Consider the following 19,613-nt stretch of genomic DNA (forward strand, 5'->3'; position numbering starts at 1 on the left):
CCTTTCCAGGCATTCCATCAGAAGTCTCACTTTATTCTGAATATACAAGTCTGCCAAAAAAAAGCAGTTGGTTTCAACCTACTCAGTGAGGGGGAGGGAAACTTGAGTTTTATTACAACCTCTCCTTTATTGTGCAGAAGTGGGAGAAAAGAACAGTTGTCACTGAAATACTGTCCTAGGTAAGGCATCAAGCAGGACTCTATAAACAGTTATATCAGACCTTGAATCTAAGGCACTGGTAGCTCACACCTATAATCCTAATACTTGGGAGGCTTCAGATTGTGAGGATCAGAGTTCCAGGCCAGCATCTGCAGAAAATTCAGAGATGTTGGCCCTTGTGGCATACACCTGCTGTCTAAGCTACAATATGAGGCTTAAAATAGGGAGATTCAGCTGTGCGCCAGGGCCTTACACTTGTAATCCTGGCTATTCAAAAGACCTAGATCTGAGTATTGTGGTTTAAAGCCAGCCCAGGCAGGAAAGTCTTTGAAACTCCTATCTCCAATAAACTACTCAGAAAAAGCCAGAAATGGTACAGAGGCTCAAGTGGTAGAGAGCTACTCTTGAGCAAAAGAACCTCAGGTACTGGGCCCACGCCCAAGAGTTCAAGCCCCAGGAGCAGAAAAAAAAATAGCACTCATTCCAGTGTATTACAGACAGGTAATGAGACTCAATCCAAAAAGTAGTTAAAGCCAAAGCCAGGTGCCAGTGGCTCAGGCATGTTACCTTAGATAGTCAGGGGGCTGAGGTCTTTGGATTGCAGTTCAAAACCAGCCTGGGCAGGAAAGTCTGTGAAACTCTTACCTCCAATACACTACTCAGAAAAAGCCAGAAGTGGTACTGTGGCTCAAGTGGTAGAGTACTAGCTTTGAGCTAAAGGGCTCAAGGACAGCACCCAGGCCCAGAGTTTAAGCCCCAGGACTGACCAAAAATAAATAAATAAATAAAACCAAAAATCACGTACACAAAACAGTGCAAAAACCCACACTTCTCCAGACATGAGGAAAACTTATAAGACTAAAAATTTCTCTGAAGAGGAACTAAAATGGCCAATAGACACATGAAGAAATGCTCAACTTCTCTAGCTATAAAAGAAATGTAAATCATTACAACATTGAGATTCCACCTCACCCCAGTTAGAATGGGTATAATCAAGAAATCTAATAACAACAGATGCTGGAGGGGATGTGGCCAGAAGGGAGCCCTACTGCATTGGTGGTGAGAGTGTAAACTTGTTCAACCACTTTGGAAAGCAGTATGGAGGTTCCTCAAAAGACTCCACATAGAGCTCCTCTATGGCCCAACAATCCCACTTTTAAGCATTTATCCAAAAGAACAAACAAGGCCATACTAAAGCTGCTAGCACAACTCTGTTCATCACAGCATTATCCACTATAGCTAAGATATGGAACCAACCCAGATGCCCCTCAGTAGATGAATGGATCAAGAAACTGTGGTGGTATAAATATACAATGGAATTATATGCCTCCATCAGAAAGAATGACACTGCCCTATCTGTTAGGAAATGGAAGACTTGGAAAGAATTATATTAAGTGAAGTAAGCCAGGCCTAAAGAAACATAGGTCCCATGGTTTCCCTTATTTGCAATAAGTAGTGTATGTCTAGGATAAGCAGAAAAGTTCAAAAGCTATGTACATATGACCACATAAGATGATGCTGAGCGAAATGAACCCCAAGAGAGGGACTCAAATGGTTTTTTCTTTGTTGTTGTTTTTAATGTACTTATAATGTACTACATGATATTTTTTTTGTTTCTTTTGTATCTTCTTCCCCCACGGTATAACCCCTGTTTTCAGTGTATTTGATTCCTGTGTCCTGCATCTTATATATACATTTTTCTCATTTGGGGAGGGGAAGGGAAATAACAAAATGCTGAAATAAGGATAAATATGTACAAGACACTATGTTGAAAATGAGCTTTACAACTTGGGGAGGGGCAGGGAGGAAGGAGGTGGTGTAGCAAGGGATGGTAGGAGAAAAACGAAGGAGGTGGTAACAATGTTCCATAGGAAATGTATTCAACCTTACTAATGTAACTGTATCCCCTCTGCACAGTATCTTTGCAATAAAAATATTTTGTTTTAAAGCCAAACTTTTTTTTTTCTAAGTGCATGTGGTGGCTCATGCCTACAATACAATGGTAGTAGATGGCGATCAGGAGGATCATGATTCAAGGTCAATCTTGCCAAAAAATAAAAATAAAAATAATTTTTTAAAAAAGCTAGCAAGACCCTATATCAACAAAAAAAAACCTCCCATCTATGAGAAAAGCATTAGTAGAAGGATCATGGTTCAGGCAAGCCATAAGATCTTTCTGAAAAATAACTAAAGCAAAAGAGAACTGGGTACATGGTTCAACTTGTAGGCTACTAAGTTCAATGCCCTAAGTTCAAATGCCAGTCCTGTCCAAAAAAGAAGAAGTATCCTTGTTATCACATCCATATTAGACTTTGGGGGATAGGCCATCTAGCTGAAGCCAGAGGCACCAGGATGGGAGGGGGAGGGGACCAGCCAGGAAGGTTACAAGATGCTGTAAAGGGAAGGAGCTTCCAACTCCATGAAGAGGCTCCCCCAGGCAGGGCAGGTGGGAGGGGCACATCAGGAGGAGGGAGAGTGGGCTGGCATTCTCGAGGACATGCCCCCAACACCCACATCACAGCTCATTCCAGAGGTTCCCCCCACACCAGAGCACCAAGCCCAGAGAAAGCAAGCTAGGTGATGGGGCCTCATGGGGACATGTCCCCGACTCTTTACATCATAGCCTCTCTCCCTGGCTTCCCATTCCTGCCCTGCCTCTGCCTAGCACTGCAAGCGTTTGCTGTGCGGGCATTTCTAATGCCTCGGGTCTGAAGCTGTGGAGCCCAAGAATGACAGGGCGGCACGTGGGCCAGGCCAGTAGAGAGCAGGACGCGCCAGGCTCTCTGTGCTCGGCTGCCACACGGCAGTAAAAAAATGGATTTTGTTTTAGGTGAAATATTATATATCTGAAAGAAAGAATGTCAGTCCTGACTTTTCAAATGCTGATGAATTGTCTAAATGTTATCTCAGACTTGATTCTTTAACTCATAAGGTTAGATTGTCTTTAGTTCCTAAATTATTATTTATTTCATGCTGTCATTTTCTTTTACTGCCTTTGTTTTGTGAACTTTTAGCTCAGTTTGGCCTTGAGCCACAATTCTCCAGAACTCTGCTTCTTCCCTAATTAGGAGTGATTACATGTATGAGCTACTGTGCCCAATCAGAAATGTCATTTTTTCCCCTTGTCCATTGCAGGGCTTGAACTCAGAGCCTGGGTACTGTCCCTGAGCTTCAATGTTCTCATAGCTAGCATGCTAGCACTTGAGCCACAGCACCACTTCTGATTTTTGAGTGCTTAATTGGAGATAAGAGTCTCCTGGACTTTCTTAGCTAGCTTGGTTTGAACCATGATCCCCAGATATCAGCTGCCTGAGTAACTAGGATGAAAAATGTGAGCTACTGGCATCATGCTTTTTTTTTTCCTCATGCTTATAGTTGTGCTTGAACGAAGGATCTGGGGACTGTCCCTTAGCTTTTTCACTCAAGGCAGTCTACCACTTGAGCCACAGCTTTATGTCTGACTTTTTGGTCATTAATGGGAGATTAAAAAGTCTCAAAGACTTTCCTACCCAGGCTGGCTTTGAATCATGATCCTCAGATCTCAGTGTCCTGAGTAGCTAGGATTATAGACATGAGCCACACACTTAGATCAAGGCTAGAATTCTTACATTAAATTTGAATGCTAGCTAATGTTGAACTTACTATATTCTACAGATTAATGAATGTGAAAAGAAAAAGAATGAAGACTATGAAAGCCAAAGCAATCTTGTTTTTAGAAGATACATTCAGTAAAATTTTAATTGAAGCTAGAAAGTTTGAACTTGTATGTATTTGGGCAAGTTAATCAGCATAGTGAGTATTTCTAATGTGCTTATTAAAGAATAAATAGAATTCATAAAGGATTATTATGCTTTAGTAGAAAGCTACCTTGGTCTTTCCCAAAAGTAGTGCTTTCAAAAGTAAAGGTACCAGCCTGCTTTGCTATGATTTGCTGTACTGCGTGAGGAGTGGAGTGCTAACGCTGCCCTGACCTCACTCCTCCTCCTCCTCCTCCTCCTCCTTCTCCTCTTCCTCCTCCTCCTCCTCCTCTCCTTCCTCCTCCTCCTCCTCCTCTTCCTCCTCCTCCTCCTCCCCTTCCTCCTGCTCCTCTTCCTCCTGCTCCTCCTCCTCCTGCTCCTCCTCCTCCTCCTCTTCCTCCTCCTCCTCCTCCTCCTCTTCCTCCTCCTCTTCCTCCTCCTCCTCCTCCTCCTCCTCTTCCTCCTCCTCCTCCTCCTCCTCCTCCTCCTCCTCCTCCTCCTCCTCCTCCTCTTCCTCCTCCTCCTCCTCCTCCTCCTCCTCCTCCTCCTCCTCCTCCTCCTCCTCCTCCTCCTCCTCCTCCTCCTCCTCCTCCTCCTTCTTCTTCTTCTTCTTCTTCTTCTTCCTCTTCTTCCTGGGGCTTGAACTCATGGCTTGAGCAATGTCACTGAGCTTCTTTTGCTTAAGGCTAGCACTCTACATCTTGAGCCACAGTGCCACTTCCAGCTTTTACTGTTGATGTGATACTGAGGAGTTGAACCCAAAGCTTCATGCAAGCTAGGCAAGCACTCTAACCCAAAGCCACATTCCTAGCCCCTCACTACTTCTATTCTACCATATCTATGCTTTTTTGTGCACCAGGTTTCTCTGTGTGTGTTTGTCAGTGTTGTGGTTTGAACTCAAAGTGTGAACTCTGTCCCTTCACTTTTTAAAAATTTTTATTGTAAAGAGGCTATACAGAGGAGTTATAGTTACATGAGTAAGGTAATGAGTTCATTTCTTGTCAAACATCTTTAACACCTTTTTTTCAAGTTTTTAATTTTTAATTGAGATTAAGTGATTACATACATTTCATAAAATTCACAGTATTGTGGGATAGAGATACTTAAAGTCACAAACACTTTTTAACCTTCATGAGGCGCATTGTCATTATCATGGTCTATAAGGCTTATGGTCTTTACAAACTTGACTTAAATTTTATTGAGTAGCTTTGCATATGTGTTCATCAAAGAGATTGGTTTGTAGTTCTCTTTATTTGTTGGATCTTTGCCTGGTTTGGAGATGAGTGTGATACTGGCTGTTTTTTGAGTGGTAAGGACTTTCCTGTCCAGGCTGTCTTTGAACTATGATCCTCAGACCTCAGTCTCTGAGTAGCCCAGCTCAAATTATAGGGTTCTGTGTGTTTGTTTGCTTGCTTGTCAGGCTTGAACTGTGGGCCTGGGCTCTGTCCCTGAACTCTTTTCCTCAAGGCGAGGGCTCTACCACTTGAGCCACAGTATCACTTCTGGTTCTCTGGTAGTTTATTAAAGATAAGAGTCTCACGGACATTCCTGCCTGTGCTGGCTTTGAATGATGATCCTTAGATTTCAGCTTTCTGAGTAGCTAGGATTACAGGCGTGAGCCACTGATGCCTGGCTCATGATATAGTTTTGATAGTGAAAAGATCCTATCCAGAAGTCAAGATTGCCTGCTCTGGTTCTGGCTCTGCAGTCTTCTTCAATCTTGAAAATTTTTCAAGATTTTTTTGACTGTTTTCAAGATTATATGCCACTTCTTTTTTATCGATTGTTCTTCCACTTAGTCTTGTCTGAAGTTTTATCATGATTTGACTTGGGTCTTGCAGGACTGTCGTGAAGTGACACTGTGTGCCTCCCACTGCATCCCACCAGGTGGCTGGGGACATCAGTTTGTCTTAGGAGTGTAGTAGGTAATTTTGATCACTTGAAGATGGCCAAATTTGCCCGTTTTTCTACTGTAAAAATTCTCCTCTCCCTTTGTAACTGAGTGATGTGTGGGAAAACACATAAGGCTGTGGAAATATCCCATTCCTCACATCATTGACAGTTTGCTTATGTATTTACATATTTATTCATGTTTGAACTTGCTAAGTGATTCCTATTGAATGCATTGGGTTGTAATTCCACTCCAGTCATGGTTTTGATGAGTAAATGGTTCCAGACTTGGCCAGTGGGAGCCCCTTCTAACAGACTTTTATTAGTGCTTTTATTTTATTTTAATTTTATTTTTTTGCCAATCCTGGGGCTTGAACTCAGGGCCTGGGCACTGTCCCTGAGCTTATTTGCTTAAGGCTAGCACTTTACCTCTTGAGCCACAGTGCCACTTCCAGCTTTTTCTCTTTATGTGGCACTGCAGAACCCAGGGCTTCATGGATGCTAGGCAAGCACTCTACCCCTAAGCCCTCATTAGTGCTTTTGCTCTTCACTCATACACAAGATCAATGTTTATTTAGTACCTTCCATGCTCTAGCCTTTGAATCAACTATTATCCAGGAGATGTGACTGGATGGCATTTAGAAACCAACATCTGAGTATTAGGTATGTTCTTTGCTTTTGAGATGTTATTGTTCCTAGGCCCTCTTGGAGAAGAGAACTGGAAAATACATGAAACGAATATACAAAATACATGTATTCATGTATATGGGTGTGCATTGATATATACAACCCCATACATGTATATTTACACATACACACATTTAAATTTATATTAATTTCTTTTAGTAGTAAAGAAATGTAAACTCAGAACCTCTTGCTTGCTTTGCTTGGGTCCTAGTAATTGAGCCCCCCTTTAAGCCCTGCTTTTTGCTGGTTAGTTTGGAGGTGAAATATAATAAACTTTCCTGCCTGGACTAGTCTCAAAATTCAGTGTTCAAGCTCTTAGCCTCCTGAGTGTCTCAACTTCTGATTTGTACACCAATCTATGTATATATATCCATCTATATATACTCAAAATCATGAGTTCACACTGACACCTCCAACTGCAATCTCACCCCAAATATTCTTCCCGTTTTTTTTTTCCTTTTCCATATTTGTAACTACCAAGAAACCTATTACCCTTGATAGGATGACTTACTGAGTAATTCATTCTGTTTGTAAACAATCTCCTGTGATTGCCTGTGATGTAAATGTATTTGGCCTTTTTCTATGGTTCCTGACATAGAAATCCAAAAACACTCATGCTTTCCTGAGTAACAGGGGTGGTAGTAGGATCTTTTGCTCTACTATTTGGTCATTGACCCTGGTTCCTCAATCAGAGCTCCTAAGACCTTAGACATTTCCTGAGTTATAGTAGCATCTGACCCAGAGCTATGAAATCCTTTGGAATTTCCTGTCACAAGAGCATGTTCTAAGAGGTGCAATCCTTGATGTACACCTGGATAGCCTCAGGATGGAAGATGATCTTTTTATGATGGACTGGTAGTGCAAACCTGTAATCCCAGTATTTAGAAGGCAAATGCAGAAGGCTCTTGAGTTCAAGGCAAGCCTGGGCTACAGTCAAACCATCTTTTAAAAAACAAGCTTTTATAGGTACATTATTTGGGGATTAGCTCTTAATTTTGTTTTTTGGTTTCATGAAATTTTGTCATGTCTGTAAAATTTATACTTGCCAAGAGATTCAAACCTGCCTGATCAACCCATTCTCTCTCTATGGCTCTGTATCTGTCTGTCTCTGTCTCTCTGTCTCTGCGTCTGTCTGTCTGTCTCTCCCCCTCTCTCCCTGTCTCTGGTCGATGTCCTCATGGTTACCACATGGTTGCCAAGGTAGCAGTAGCAGCATCCTCCCATGTGCCCAGTGGCCTTGGCAATGGTCCGCTAGGCCACATGGAAGAGTAGTAGTCCCCCAAGCTCTCACAGAGACTTGATTCTTGTGACTATTTACCAGTCCTTTACACACTAGTTCACTCATTTCAGGAGGCATGACTAGTGCTATGAGCCCAGCATGCCTGGCATAGTCTCCGTGTAGCACACTCAGGCCAAGTGCCTGGTGCTACAGGATTCTGCAGCCGAGCTTCTGGTCAAAGTACATCTGACACTGAGCTGGCCTTCCCAGGCTGAAAGGAAAATGGAAAAGTAGCCTGAAGGTGTCTTTACCTTCAGAGGTGGTAGGGGTTGCAGCTTGATCACATGGTGACTTCACCTGACAACCATTCACCTTTGTCCTTGAGGTGGTTTTGTTCCAAATGCTACAGCAAGTAATCACCTTACCTTTCATGTAGGTTTCCTGTATGTTTATATACTTATTTGTTGTATTTACATTTCAGCTGAAGCCCATAGATCTGAGGGTCAGGAGGCATCCTGGACTCTGCTCCTCCTACTGTGGCCTCTAGATGACTGGGTCCAACTCCTGAGCACACCAGTTACACTGGCTGGGTTGGAGCATAAGGGCAAGTCTTCATTGGGAAAGAAATGAGACCTGTCTCCATGTACCATGACAGTGGTTTCTGCCCCACTTTCCTCCATTTCAACGCCATTTCTTCTGTGTGTGTTTTCTCTATAATCCTTTACTCATCACTATCCCAACATAAAGCCATCATCCAGGAGGACCCGATTTCTCATTTATTTGCTCACAATGGTAAAAGATAAAACACATATTTGAAAGACCCTAATGCATACACCCTGAAGTCGTTATTGCAACTTCCTCTGTTAGCCCAATTTTTCTCCTCAGGTAAACAGAGTGTTGTGAGTGCTGAGTTTCACATATGAGACCACTGTGAACATGTAGAGCCTATTTTTGGAATCACAAAGTGTATTAATTAAAATATGTTCTCTTCCTTTCAGTGAGAGCTGGAGAAACCTCTGAAGGAGCAGGAGACCTGAGAGAACATGGAGGTATAGTGGTGCCTGTGGATGGACCAGGCCTCTGTGGACTTGGTCTGAGGATGGACCCTGCCTGGGATGACTACTTCTGGACATGAATGGAGATTCAGTAAGATTGGATGTGACTCTCCACCACTGCGTTATTTGCGTTGGTTCATCCAGGGCTATTAGATTTCCACACAGAGGAAGTGCTGAAGGCTGATGCTGTCTTGGGTGACAAGTGTGTGATGGGGAGGAGTTGGGCACAGCTGGACTTTGCTCTGTGTACATTGGGGTTAGGAGGCTGAGCCTGCAGAGCTGACTGATGAGATTTGTAGCAAGAGGAGGACTGGGTCTCCTGGTGGACAAGTGCAGTTCAGGGTTATTTGGGGAGCAGATCTCCCCTCAAAGAATGAGGTGGGATTCTGGTGATAGAAGCAGTGAGGGCTAAAGAGGGTAAAGGATAGGCACCTGGTGAATGACAGGGTTGACACTAATGCTGAAGGAGAACTGAGAGGCGGAAGGTCATGAAGGGTGCTGTGGAATCCTGAACTCCTCATGGTCCAGTGTTCAGTGAAGAGGGTACGTGGGGAGGGAAGTACTGTTAAATTCCATGATGTTTCCATGCCTTTTATTTTTTTCCTTTTGTTTCTTTGTTGTGTGTATATGTTTGTGAGTGTTTGCTCGTACCAAGTCTTTATCTCAGTGCTTTTTTTCTTAATTCTCTCTCTGCTTCCTTTTCCATCACTTTCCTCTTTCACCTTTTCCCATCTTTCCCCCTCTCTACTTTCTCTTCCCTCCTCTTCTTCTACCTCATACCGTCTCTTAGTCTACTTTTCCTTCCCCTCATCTTCTTCCTCTCATCTCCCTCTTCTCTTACCTCTCTCTCTCTCTTCCTGTTCTTGAATCTGTCTCTAATTCTGTCCATTTCTCTGTCTTTCATCTCTCTGTCTCAGTCTTTCTTTTTCTTTCTCTCCCTCTTTCAATTTGCATGTTCATGCCTGGTGCTCTACCACTTGAGTCACACCTCCAGGTCTGCATTTTTCTAGTTAATTGATGATGGAGTCTTCCTAGACTGGCTGTCACTGCAATCCAGGTAGCTTCTAGGATAGTTAGGATTACAGAGCCTCCAGCATCAGGCAGTGCACTTGACTTTGCTAATCTCTTGTGGCACAGGTTTGTTTCTCTGTTCTTATGAAAGGTATTTGTGTATTTATCTGAAGGACAGCTGTGTCAGTGACACATTAAAATGGGTGTGGAAGGAAGGTGGTGTTAGTCTGCTGTGCAGAATGGACAGGGAGAGAAGGACATGTATAGTGCAAGTGTATCAAGACCCTTAGAATATCAGAACATGTGCACACTCAAGGACATGTGCACCCCCATTTCCTAGTGAAAGAGCAAGCAGCTCCCTTTGCATGATTGATTAACAGCTTCCTTCTCTCTTTACCAAGATGTCTCAGAAGCACACAAACAGATGGCTGCTCAGGAATTCCTCTGGGAATCAGCCTTCTACAAACCCAACCTGATGTGCACGTTGAGAGGGAATTAGGAAAGAAAATGTGCTCTTTTCTTCCTTCAAGTTCAGCTCTCAATGCAGAGCTAGATGTGTCAGAAATGATCTCCTCTGTGTGATGCAGAGACTGCCAGGAGACAAGGCCTTGCTGCCCCAAAAGCTGCAGCTGAGGCTCAGAGTGAGGGAGTGGGCTTCAATTCACATCTGTGGGTTTGGCTTAAGAGGCTAGTGTCTTGTAGTCCTAGTGCAGTAGAGAGTGTGGCTCATCGCTGCTGTGATTTCAGTGTTGGGTTGCATTGTGGAGATGGGGGAGAGGGGTATTATGCCAAGCAGGAGGCAAGTCATTTTATGATTCCATGCCAGTCTTGTCTTAAGGGGCAAGATGAGCTCCCTGTCTAAAACTCAGGTCTACCTTTGACTTTTCAATGGATAGTCTGATGCACAGGCATGCTAGACCACTCCTAAACCTTTGTGGAACAGTTGGAGTGCATTTGGCTCAGTAGGTGAAGGAGACAGGACCAAAAGTTGGCCCAGAGAATGAGGCTCCCACAGCTTAGCTAGAATATCACACAGACCATTACATAGGCTTCTAACCAGCAGGATGGGACCAGTGCTGGAGGAAAGACTTGGAAGAACTGAAGAGGGAGGAGCCAGTGTGGGATGGAAAAGCTTCCCAGAGGAGGAGCAGGTGAGCTGGTGTGTGCACACCTTCTCCATATGTGAGATTGAGGTGCACAAGGCTTCAGGCAAAGGGCATGGAAACACAGGTGAGGAGACCACGAGGCAAGGGTGAGAAGGGCTGTGGAAGGGAGTCATAAGAAAGCAGTGGGAAAGAGCTTTGACCATGTGCAACAGGACACTTGTCAAATAAGTGTGTGAGGGAATGGGTAGGCCTTCAGTCAATGGACATTTATTGAGTGACCACAGGGTGAGAGACATCATGCTGAAGACTGACACAATGCTGAACAGCACAAAAATATCTCTCCTTGTGAGTTTACACTCAAGCATGGAGAAAGACTTTACCCAGATTTACATAAGTAATAAAGAGAATACATCAGAAGGAAGATGTAAGGCAGAAAGGATGAGTGGTGGGAATATTCTGTGTGTGTCTGCACCCATGTGTGTGTGTGCATGCATGTGCACAAGGTTGTATTTTTGAGCAGGGTATCATAGAGTAGATCTCTTTGGTGGGTGGGAGTGGGGGAGGATGGGGGATGAGCAGCTGGGTGTCTGGAGAAGAGCATTCCAGGCAGTAGAATAACAGTGGCCCCCAGCCTGGCAAGGTTATCTTGGGCTGCTGCAGAACAGTACAAATGCCAGTATGGCTGCAGCGAGGAAGCCTGCGCTCAGTGGTAAGAGACAGGATCAGAGAAGGCACGGGAGCCTCAGGCTCTGCCCTTCACTGAAAGAGGACTATGAGCAATGCTTCAGCAGTGTCCTATGGTTTTCCTGTCTGCTCTAAAGCCACATTTCTTAATCTTCAAATATAAAAGGGTGTGTCTGATATTGGTGTTTCTGTACCTGCATTATTTCTTTTTTTTTTTTTCTTCTTTTATTGTCAGTTGTGGGGCTTGTACTCTGAGCCTGATCACTGTCCTTGCACTCTTCAGCTCATGGCAAGCACTCTACTGCTTGAACTACAATGCCACTTCTTGTTTTATAGTAGTTTATTGGAGATAAGAGTCTCAAGGGCTTTCCTGCCTGGCTGGCTTTGAACCGTGATCCTCAGATCTCAGCCTCCTGAGTAGCTAGGATTATAGGTGTGAGCTACCAGCACCCGGCTCTGCATTATTTCTTGAAGCTTAGTGTTCTACTGTGCAATTTATATTGTTGAAATTGTTTTCTTTTTATTTGTTTGAACATGGGTCTAGGGCACTGTCTCACTAGCACTCTACCATTTTGAACCATAGATCTGCTTCTGGTTTTCTGGAGGTTAATTGGAGAAAAGAATCTCATGGACATTTCTTTCCAGGCTGACTTTGAACTTTGATCTTCAGATCTCAGCTTCCTGAATTGATAGGATTACATGCGTGAACCTGATTTTATTTTATTTATTTATTTTTTTTTTACTTAAGGCTGAATAACATTCCACTGAATGTATATGCTCTCTTTTTATTGGTCCAATGATGTACACTTGATTGATTCCCTATCTTTATTGTGAGTGGTGCAATGATGTACACTTGATTGATTCCCTATCTTTATTGTGAGTGGTGCTACCGTAAATGGAAGTACATGCAGACAAAAAGAAACAAATAACAAAAACAACAACAACAAAAGCAAGTATTCCTTCACTGGAATCTGATGGCTCATGGAATCTTGCCTTGGTAGGAATTTGCATGAGAGTCTTTTCTCTAGTTAATGACCAAATACCTGGGAGTTGAGCTGTGGCTTAAAGTAGTTGAGCATTAACCTTGAGCTAAAGAGCTCAGGGACAGCATCATGGCCTCAAGTTCAAGCCCCACACCACCACCACCAAAATCACTAAAAATATATTTGTGAAACCGTCTGGGAAGGTGGCTCAGTGGTAGAGTGCTTGCTTGCATGCATGAGGCCCTGGGTTCAATTCCTCAGCACCACATAAGCAGGGGGAAAAAAAAGAAAAAAAAAAACCAGAAGTGGCACTGTGGCTCAAGTTGTAGAGCACTAGCCTTGAGCTGAAGAGCTGAGGGACAGTGCTGAGGCCCAGAGTTCAGGCCCACGACTGGACCCAACACCCCCCCTCCAAAAAAAATATTTGTGAAAATCAAACCTCACACAACTTACCCATTTTGTTGTTTGGTTTGGAAATAATATAAATGATTTCAGATTGACTACATTTAAATTCCAAAGCAAGTGACCAACCCTTCAACAGAAAGGCAGGGGTGGGGGCTGAGGGGTGGTCTTTACCCACCCTGACTCCAAAGACCCTAAAATGAGCCAAGACATGACTAGAAAGATCTACAGCCAAAGAAACATACATGTGAGGGCTGGGAAGGTGGCTCAGTGGTAGAGCGCTTGCCTTGCATGCCTGAGGCCCTGGGTTCGATTCCTCAGCACCACATAAGCAAAAAAAAAAAAAAAAGTAATGTACATGTGTTGTCAGGAGAGAGGCCACAGGACCTAGAAGAAAGTTCTAGCTGGGCTCCTGAGACTCTAGTCTCCATTTTCTATTTGAAGCCTCTGGTACCTTCTATGTACAGATGATTTTGCCAATCTGAAAGTCATTCTAAACTGACTTCCCACTACAGGGTGTTATGTCAGTGTCAGCCCTATTGAACTGAACCCAATTCTCAGCATCACTGTTTAAAGAAAGAACAAGAACACAACTTGTTTTCCATACAATACTTAGAAAGCAATCTTGTTCCCCAGTTATAAGCACCATAAAGACATCTCCAAGGAATAAGAGCACACAAAGTCTGTCAGATGACATTGTACAGACTGAACTCAGCCCTGGCTTGAGCGAGCATGCACTGCTCTCTGCTGGTCAGAGATAGGCAACAACTGACTCTTGGGAGACCTGAGACAGGGACTTTTGGTGAGCCCAGGGCTTTTGGTGTGAGTGATGGTGCTGCTTTATAAAGCTCTTTTCTCCCTGTTCACCCAGCAATTGCAGGGACTAGGTTTGCTCTGTTTGAGAAAGCAAAAATTTCAAAACTTACTTTCTTCCCTTTGAGACATCGGCAATCTCTCCTGTTCCCATCTCTTTTATTTACTTATCCTAAGCACATACGTTTATTCAGCAAATATTTTCTGATTGCTACTAGTAATGTGCAAACTCTTTCTGGTTACTAGGAATGTCTGTAGGAAAGATAAACATAATCTTTGTTTTGGTGTTTATTTTAGGGGCTCAGCGAACATGAGTGTTAGTAATTATGGGCAAAGTTTACCAGTGGCAAGCAAGGGTGCCAGGTTCACATTTTCTCCTCCCTGTAGAGCTGAAACATGAAAGAAGTGATATTTTTCCCACAAGGCCTTTCTGGCATCTTGGGGGCTTTTTTGTTTGTTTTGTCAATCGTGGGCATTGTCCCTGAGCCTTTTTTTTTTTCAGGGTATCCCTCTACTACTTTGAGCTACATCCCTGCTTCCACTTTCCTGGTGCTTCTTTACAGATAAAGAGTCTCAGGACTTCCTGCCCAGGCAAGCTTTGAACCATGATCCTCAGAGATCAGCCCCCTGAGTAGCTAGGATTATAGAGATGAACTTCAACTCCAGGCTTCCCTTGTTATTTAAAATAGAATCCCCTAAATTGCAGAAGACTTTCAACTGAAGTTGATTCAAAGTCCACTAGATGGCAGGATTGCCTACTTTAATACCAAAGGCAAGCAGAGTCACAGATTCTCCTTTACAACTCAATACAGAGCCTCAGCTCTTCTGACAACTCTGGGATGTCCATTTGACTTTTTAAAAAAAAATCAATGATCAATCATTAAGAGTCAAGATACAGTGCTATCAAATTACATCTAAACTTACAAAGAAAAATTGCTGTGGAGGCAAAAAGTAGTAAGTAGGGAAATACAAGGTTAGTATTTCTATTTCTTTTTTTTATTGTGAAAATACCGTACAGAGGGGTTACAATTACATGAGCAAGGTAAAGGTTAGTATTTATAACCTTGTCTCTAATCCTCTATTTTCCATTCTTCATGGTCTTCTGGTGAACTCTGACGTGAATCACAAGTTTCTTCTCCTCACAATCCTTTATTTAGCTGGAGGACAGATTGCTAAGAGTGACAAGGGGCAGGTATAGAGGATTCCTTTGAGTTGGAAACAAAACTTAGTCTAAAGCTCTGGCTTGAAAAAGAACTGGGAGCCAATGGCTCATTCTGTAATCCTAGCTACTCATGAGGCTGAGATCTGAGAATCACTATTTGAAGCCACCTCAGGCAGCAAAAATCCATGAGACTCTATTTCCAGCAAACCACCAGAGAAGTGGACCTATGGCTCAAAGTGGTAGAGAGCTGGCCTTGAGCAAAAGAGCTCTGGGACAGACTCCAGGTTCTGAGTTCAAGTTCATGACTAATAACAAACAAAAAGAAGGGGAGTGTGTTTTATCACCATGGTTGTATTGGTCAGCTTTGCTTTACTACAGTAACATACTTGAAGCAATTAGCTTATAACTGAAAAGTTCCCTTAGCTACCCACAGTTTGTGGGTTCTAGTCCAAGGTCAAGTAGTCTCTTGCTTTGAGCCTCTGGCAAAGATTGCATATCCTGATAGGAACATGTGTCAGAGAAGATGCTCAGATGACAGGCAGAATAGGGGAGCAGGAAGCTCTTGACCTGACAACCTCCCCATAAAGACTCAACTCTTAAAGGGCCCCTAATATCTCCAGTACTGGTGTTTTAGAGATGAAATCCTTAGCACATTCAATACCCAAACTATAGCAGTGACTTTTTCAGGGTGAGACCTTGAGAATTTTAACATCTTTGAGACACAACATCTCCAAGGCAAAGTTATAAAACTAGGAGACTGTAATATCCAGTGATTATGAGAACTAAATAATATCATAATATCATAAGGAAATCCTGCTAAAATAGAATTGGAGGCAGGCACTGGTGGATCACACCTGTAATTTTATACTTACTCAGGAGGCTGAAATCTAAGGATCCAGGTTCAAAGCCAGGCCAGGCACGAAAGTCCGAGAAACTCTTATCTCCATTGCACCACTAGAAAACCAGAAGTGGTGCTGTAGCTCAAGTGGTAGAGCACTAGCCTTGAGCTGAAGAGCTGAGGGTCAGTGCTCAGGCCCAGAGTTCAAGCCCCATGACCAACAACAACAACAAAAAAAGAATGGATCCGGGAGCCTTATGGCATCTCCATCCTGCCTGTACCTGTCCCTTATGTATAGGGTCTTAGCTTCTCCCTCTGAGGCATGGCCTGGTCCATTTGGTGGGTATAGGGTTAGATAGGGTGTAGGGAGTGCTGTAGGGAGTCTCCTTGGTTTCTCTGTCTCTACTGAGTCATTACTGCATTGTGAGATTTGCATGCATCATCTTGCTGGGTCCTTCTCCTCAGGCATCTTGTTGAATCATCTCTCTCCCATATTGGAGCTGGTCCTTGCTGTTATCCTTTACCTAGCCAGGGAGGCCTAACTCCTTCATGAAGGAATATGGAGGGAAGCTCAGACACAGAGCTACCTAAGAGAAAAATCTCCTCTTAAGTAGCTACCATATTAGGAAACAAAGGGACAGAGAGAGAGGCAGATTTGCCACAACTCCCCAATGTCTCTTCAAACTAACAGCAGTAAACATTGGTGGAACAATGAGTCTTCATCCCATCTTTCTACCTCTAAAATATGCATATTTCTTCATCAGTCTTTCTCTTACTCTCTCTTATTCTTATCTTCACTCCAACCTCCATTCTTCCATGGCCTTTTAGCCCCAATTGCCTCTACCATGCCTCTAATTTTCTTCTTTTCTTCCATCCATCCTCAAGCTTGCTCGTGATTCCCAAAGGTAGGGCTTGGAGATATTCAAGACCTTGAGAAATAGAGAGGTTGATGACTCCTATGTTGAATGAGAAAGAGGGGGAGTAAATAAACCTAAATGCAGCCTTCAGCATTCAGAAACATGGCTCGTGTTTTCATTGGCCCCAGAATTGTTTTGGAAAGCAGGAGAATGTTCTCTCAACACTTTTAATTTATTTATTGTTGCAAAGGAGAAGTGTAGCCTTGGAGATTTGAAACAAGTGAACTTCCAAGGCATAGTCCTAGGTATCAATATCACTTCCATCCCATTTGCACAGTTGTCTAGTAACGTGTGAGTGAGCCCCATCCATCTCTGACCCACTTGCATGGTCTTGCAGCCTCTCTCCTGTGGGAGTAAGACTTGTGTTAGTACAGTGCCAATCCCGTTATTAACTGTCTTCTTTGCAAGTGAAAACAATTTTTTAAAAAATGCTCACAGGTTTTAAAAAAATGCTCACAGGGCATAAGAGAGCAAGGCATGATTGGCTCTGAGAGATAAAGTGGGATGAAGCTGTATTTCAAAACTGTTATTTAAACAGAGTTGGCAACTTCATCCATAGTAACTCTCTTTTCAGGATGGACAGAAACACAAACTCCCAAAAACCAGTCTGGCCAAGAAAGCTACATGGACGTCCAATGATTCTGACCTTTTATTCTGTTTACAAGAGAGCTGAAGTCCTGGCAGGAAAGGGGACAGGTCCTATAGGGACAAAATCCAAGTGATGGTGTCAATGCAGTGATAATAGTCCCTTGTCATTCTGGTGTCATCTCTCAGTCTGTCCAAATCCAGGTGTTGTGAACTCCCTGGGGAGTAGTCTATGAAGAGATAAAAGGGGAAATGCAGTTCCTTGATCAGTTTCTCAGGAAGTGCTGAGAATCATGTCAGGCAAAGTGACATTCTTTTTCTATTGCTGGAGTTTTCTTTTTTTTGGGGGGGGGGGTCCGGTCTTGGGGCCTGAACTCTGGGCCTGGGTGCTGTCCCTCAGCTCTTCAGCTCAAGGCTAGCGCTCTATCACTTGAGCCACAGCACCACTTCCGGCTTTTTTCTTTTTGCTTATGTGATGCTGAGGAATCGAACCCAGGGCCTCGAGCATGCAAGGCAAGCGCTCTACCACTGAGCCACCTTCCCAGCCCCTCTATTGCTGGAGTTTTCTGAATTGTCAATATGACACCATGCCTAGTACATCTCCAAGTGTGTATCTATAGGGAAGAGCATCATTTTCTGTTTTACTTTGCAATACAACACTTCCTCTTGCATTCTTAAATAGCATCTTTTTGTACAGATCATCCATGAAAGCTCTACTTTGGGACTTAGCTATATAATAGATATGTCTTACATTTATGGAGCTGACCAAGTCCATCTGCAGTTCACCTTTGTCTTATTAGAAAGAATTTGCATGGATCCAGTGAAACCTTGTATGATGTGTTCCTCAGGCAGTGGTACAATTATGTGGCATCTCCATCCCTTCCATAAACTCCTTTCTCCAATCTTCCATCTTGTCTTGATTCCAGTAGGAATGGTAGGCATCTCTGAGGGAGGTATATTGGGCCAACATACAAGTCAGTAGCACTATATTTTCACAGAATACATTTCCCTGATGTGGTACAAACTCTGTGTGTATCTGTGAGGGAAGCAGTCGTTGAAGGGGAGGCTTGACCTGGGAGGACACCAATGAGGTTTTACTGGGATAATTCAGGAAGGATGTGATGCACTGCTGACACAGTAGCTACAGAAGAGAAGATGGACAGTGCTCCCTTTGTGTGTGTTCAAGGAAGAGATAGCAAGACAATGGTGAGGGACCTGAGGTGTGGTAACAAGGGTTAAAAATTTGATTTTTACTGAGTCCTCATCCATTCCGAATTAGCTAGTGTGAGGATGCTAATATTTGATGCTAATATTTTTAATGAAATGTCCCTCTACAGTCTAAAGAGTCATTTTACTTAAGTCAAATGATTGGGAAGCTATAAAGAAGCATGTAAGGCCAGGTGCCAGTAACTCATGCCTGTCATCCTAGCTACTGAGGAGGCTGAGATCTGAGGATAGCCATTTGAAGGTAGCCTGGGCAGAAAAGTCCCCATGAGATTCTTATCTCCAATTAACCACTAAGAAACTGGAAGTGGCACTGTGGCCAAGTGGTAGAGGGCTCACCTTCAGTAAAAGAAGCTCAGAGATAGCACCCAGGCCCAGAGTTCAAGCCCCAAGACTGGCTAATTGTGTATATATACTACATATATATGTGTATATATGTATACACACATATATACATGCACATACCTATATACATGTATATAGATATGTATATGTATATAGAGAGAAACATAGACATATATACAAAAGCATACAGGAAGCTATGGGCTCATTAATAGGAATTATGTGGAGAAAGAGCTTTTTTGGACAATGGTTCCAATGTATACTGAGTCTTGGTTCAGTATACATGAGTCTTGGCTCATGTCTGTAATCCTAGCTATTCAAGAGGCAGAGATTTGAGGGTAGAAGTTCAAAGTCAGACTGAGGAGGAAAAGCTATGAGAAATCTCAAATTAACCAGCAGAAGTCCTGAACGTGGAGCTGTGGTTCAACTGATAGAGCGCTAGCCTTAAGGAAAAAAGCTCCGGGACAGTGCCCAGGACCTGAGTTCAAGCCCTAGTACTGGCATGAAAACCAAACCAAACCACACAGAATAATCATAGGGCTTCTATCGCAGGCAGCTCACCTCTATACTCCATGAGCAGCCAGAAGAAATCTCCAAATTATCAAAGCCACCATATTGGATAATCTTTTTTCCTAAACAATTAACTTTATGTAATCCAAGACTTCAGTCAAACAAGAATCTCACTTTAAGGCTCATTTAAAGTGAGATATATTCCCAAAGTAATCAGAAGGTAAGCTAGCTAGAAAGGATTTCTCAGTAGTGGGATGTTAAGAAAGAGAAGAAAAAGTGACACTCAGAG

The 19,613-nt window shown here is 43.1% G+C and overlaps 1 protein-coding gene across 4 annotated transcripts in view; it reads right to left on the bottom strand.

Annotated features, from left to right (window-relative positions):
* Nucleotides 1-19,613, bottom strand: part of LOC138814832 (endogenous retrovirus group K member 18 Env polyprotein-like) — a 262,321-nt gene that overhangs the window by 126,255 nt on the left and 116,453 nt on the right. The window contains exon 12 of one of the 4 annotated variants that reach the window (XR_011368121.1): nt 18,093-18,192. The exons of the other annotated variants lie outside the window; for them this stretch is intronic. The gene's annotated coding sequence lies outside the window, so the exon portion shown is untranslated. Of the gene's footprint in view, nt 1-18,092; nt 18,193-19,613 lie in introns of those variants that run through there. 4 annotated transcript variants of the gene reach the window in all.

The sequence above is a fragment of the Dipodomys merriami genome, unplaced genomic scaffold, assembly GCF_024711535.1.
Source record: "Dipodomys merriami isolate MVZ:Mamm:240054 unplaced genomic scaffold, mDipMer1.0.p SCAF_1069, whole genome shotgun sequence".
In the NCBI taxonomy this organism is placed as follows: domain Eukaryota; kingdom Metazoa; phylum Chordata; class Mammalia; order Rodentia; family Heteromyidae; genus Dipodomys; species Dipodomys merriami.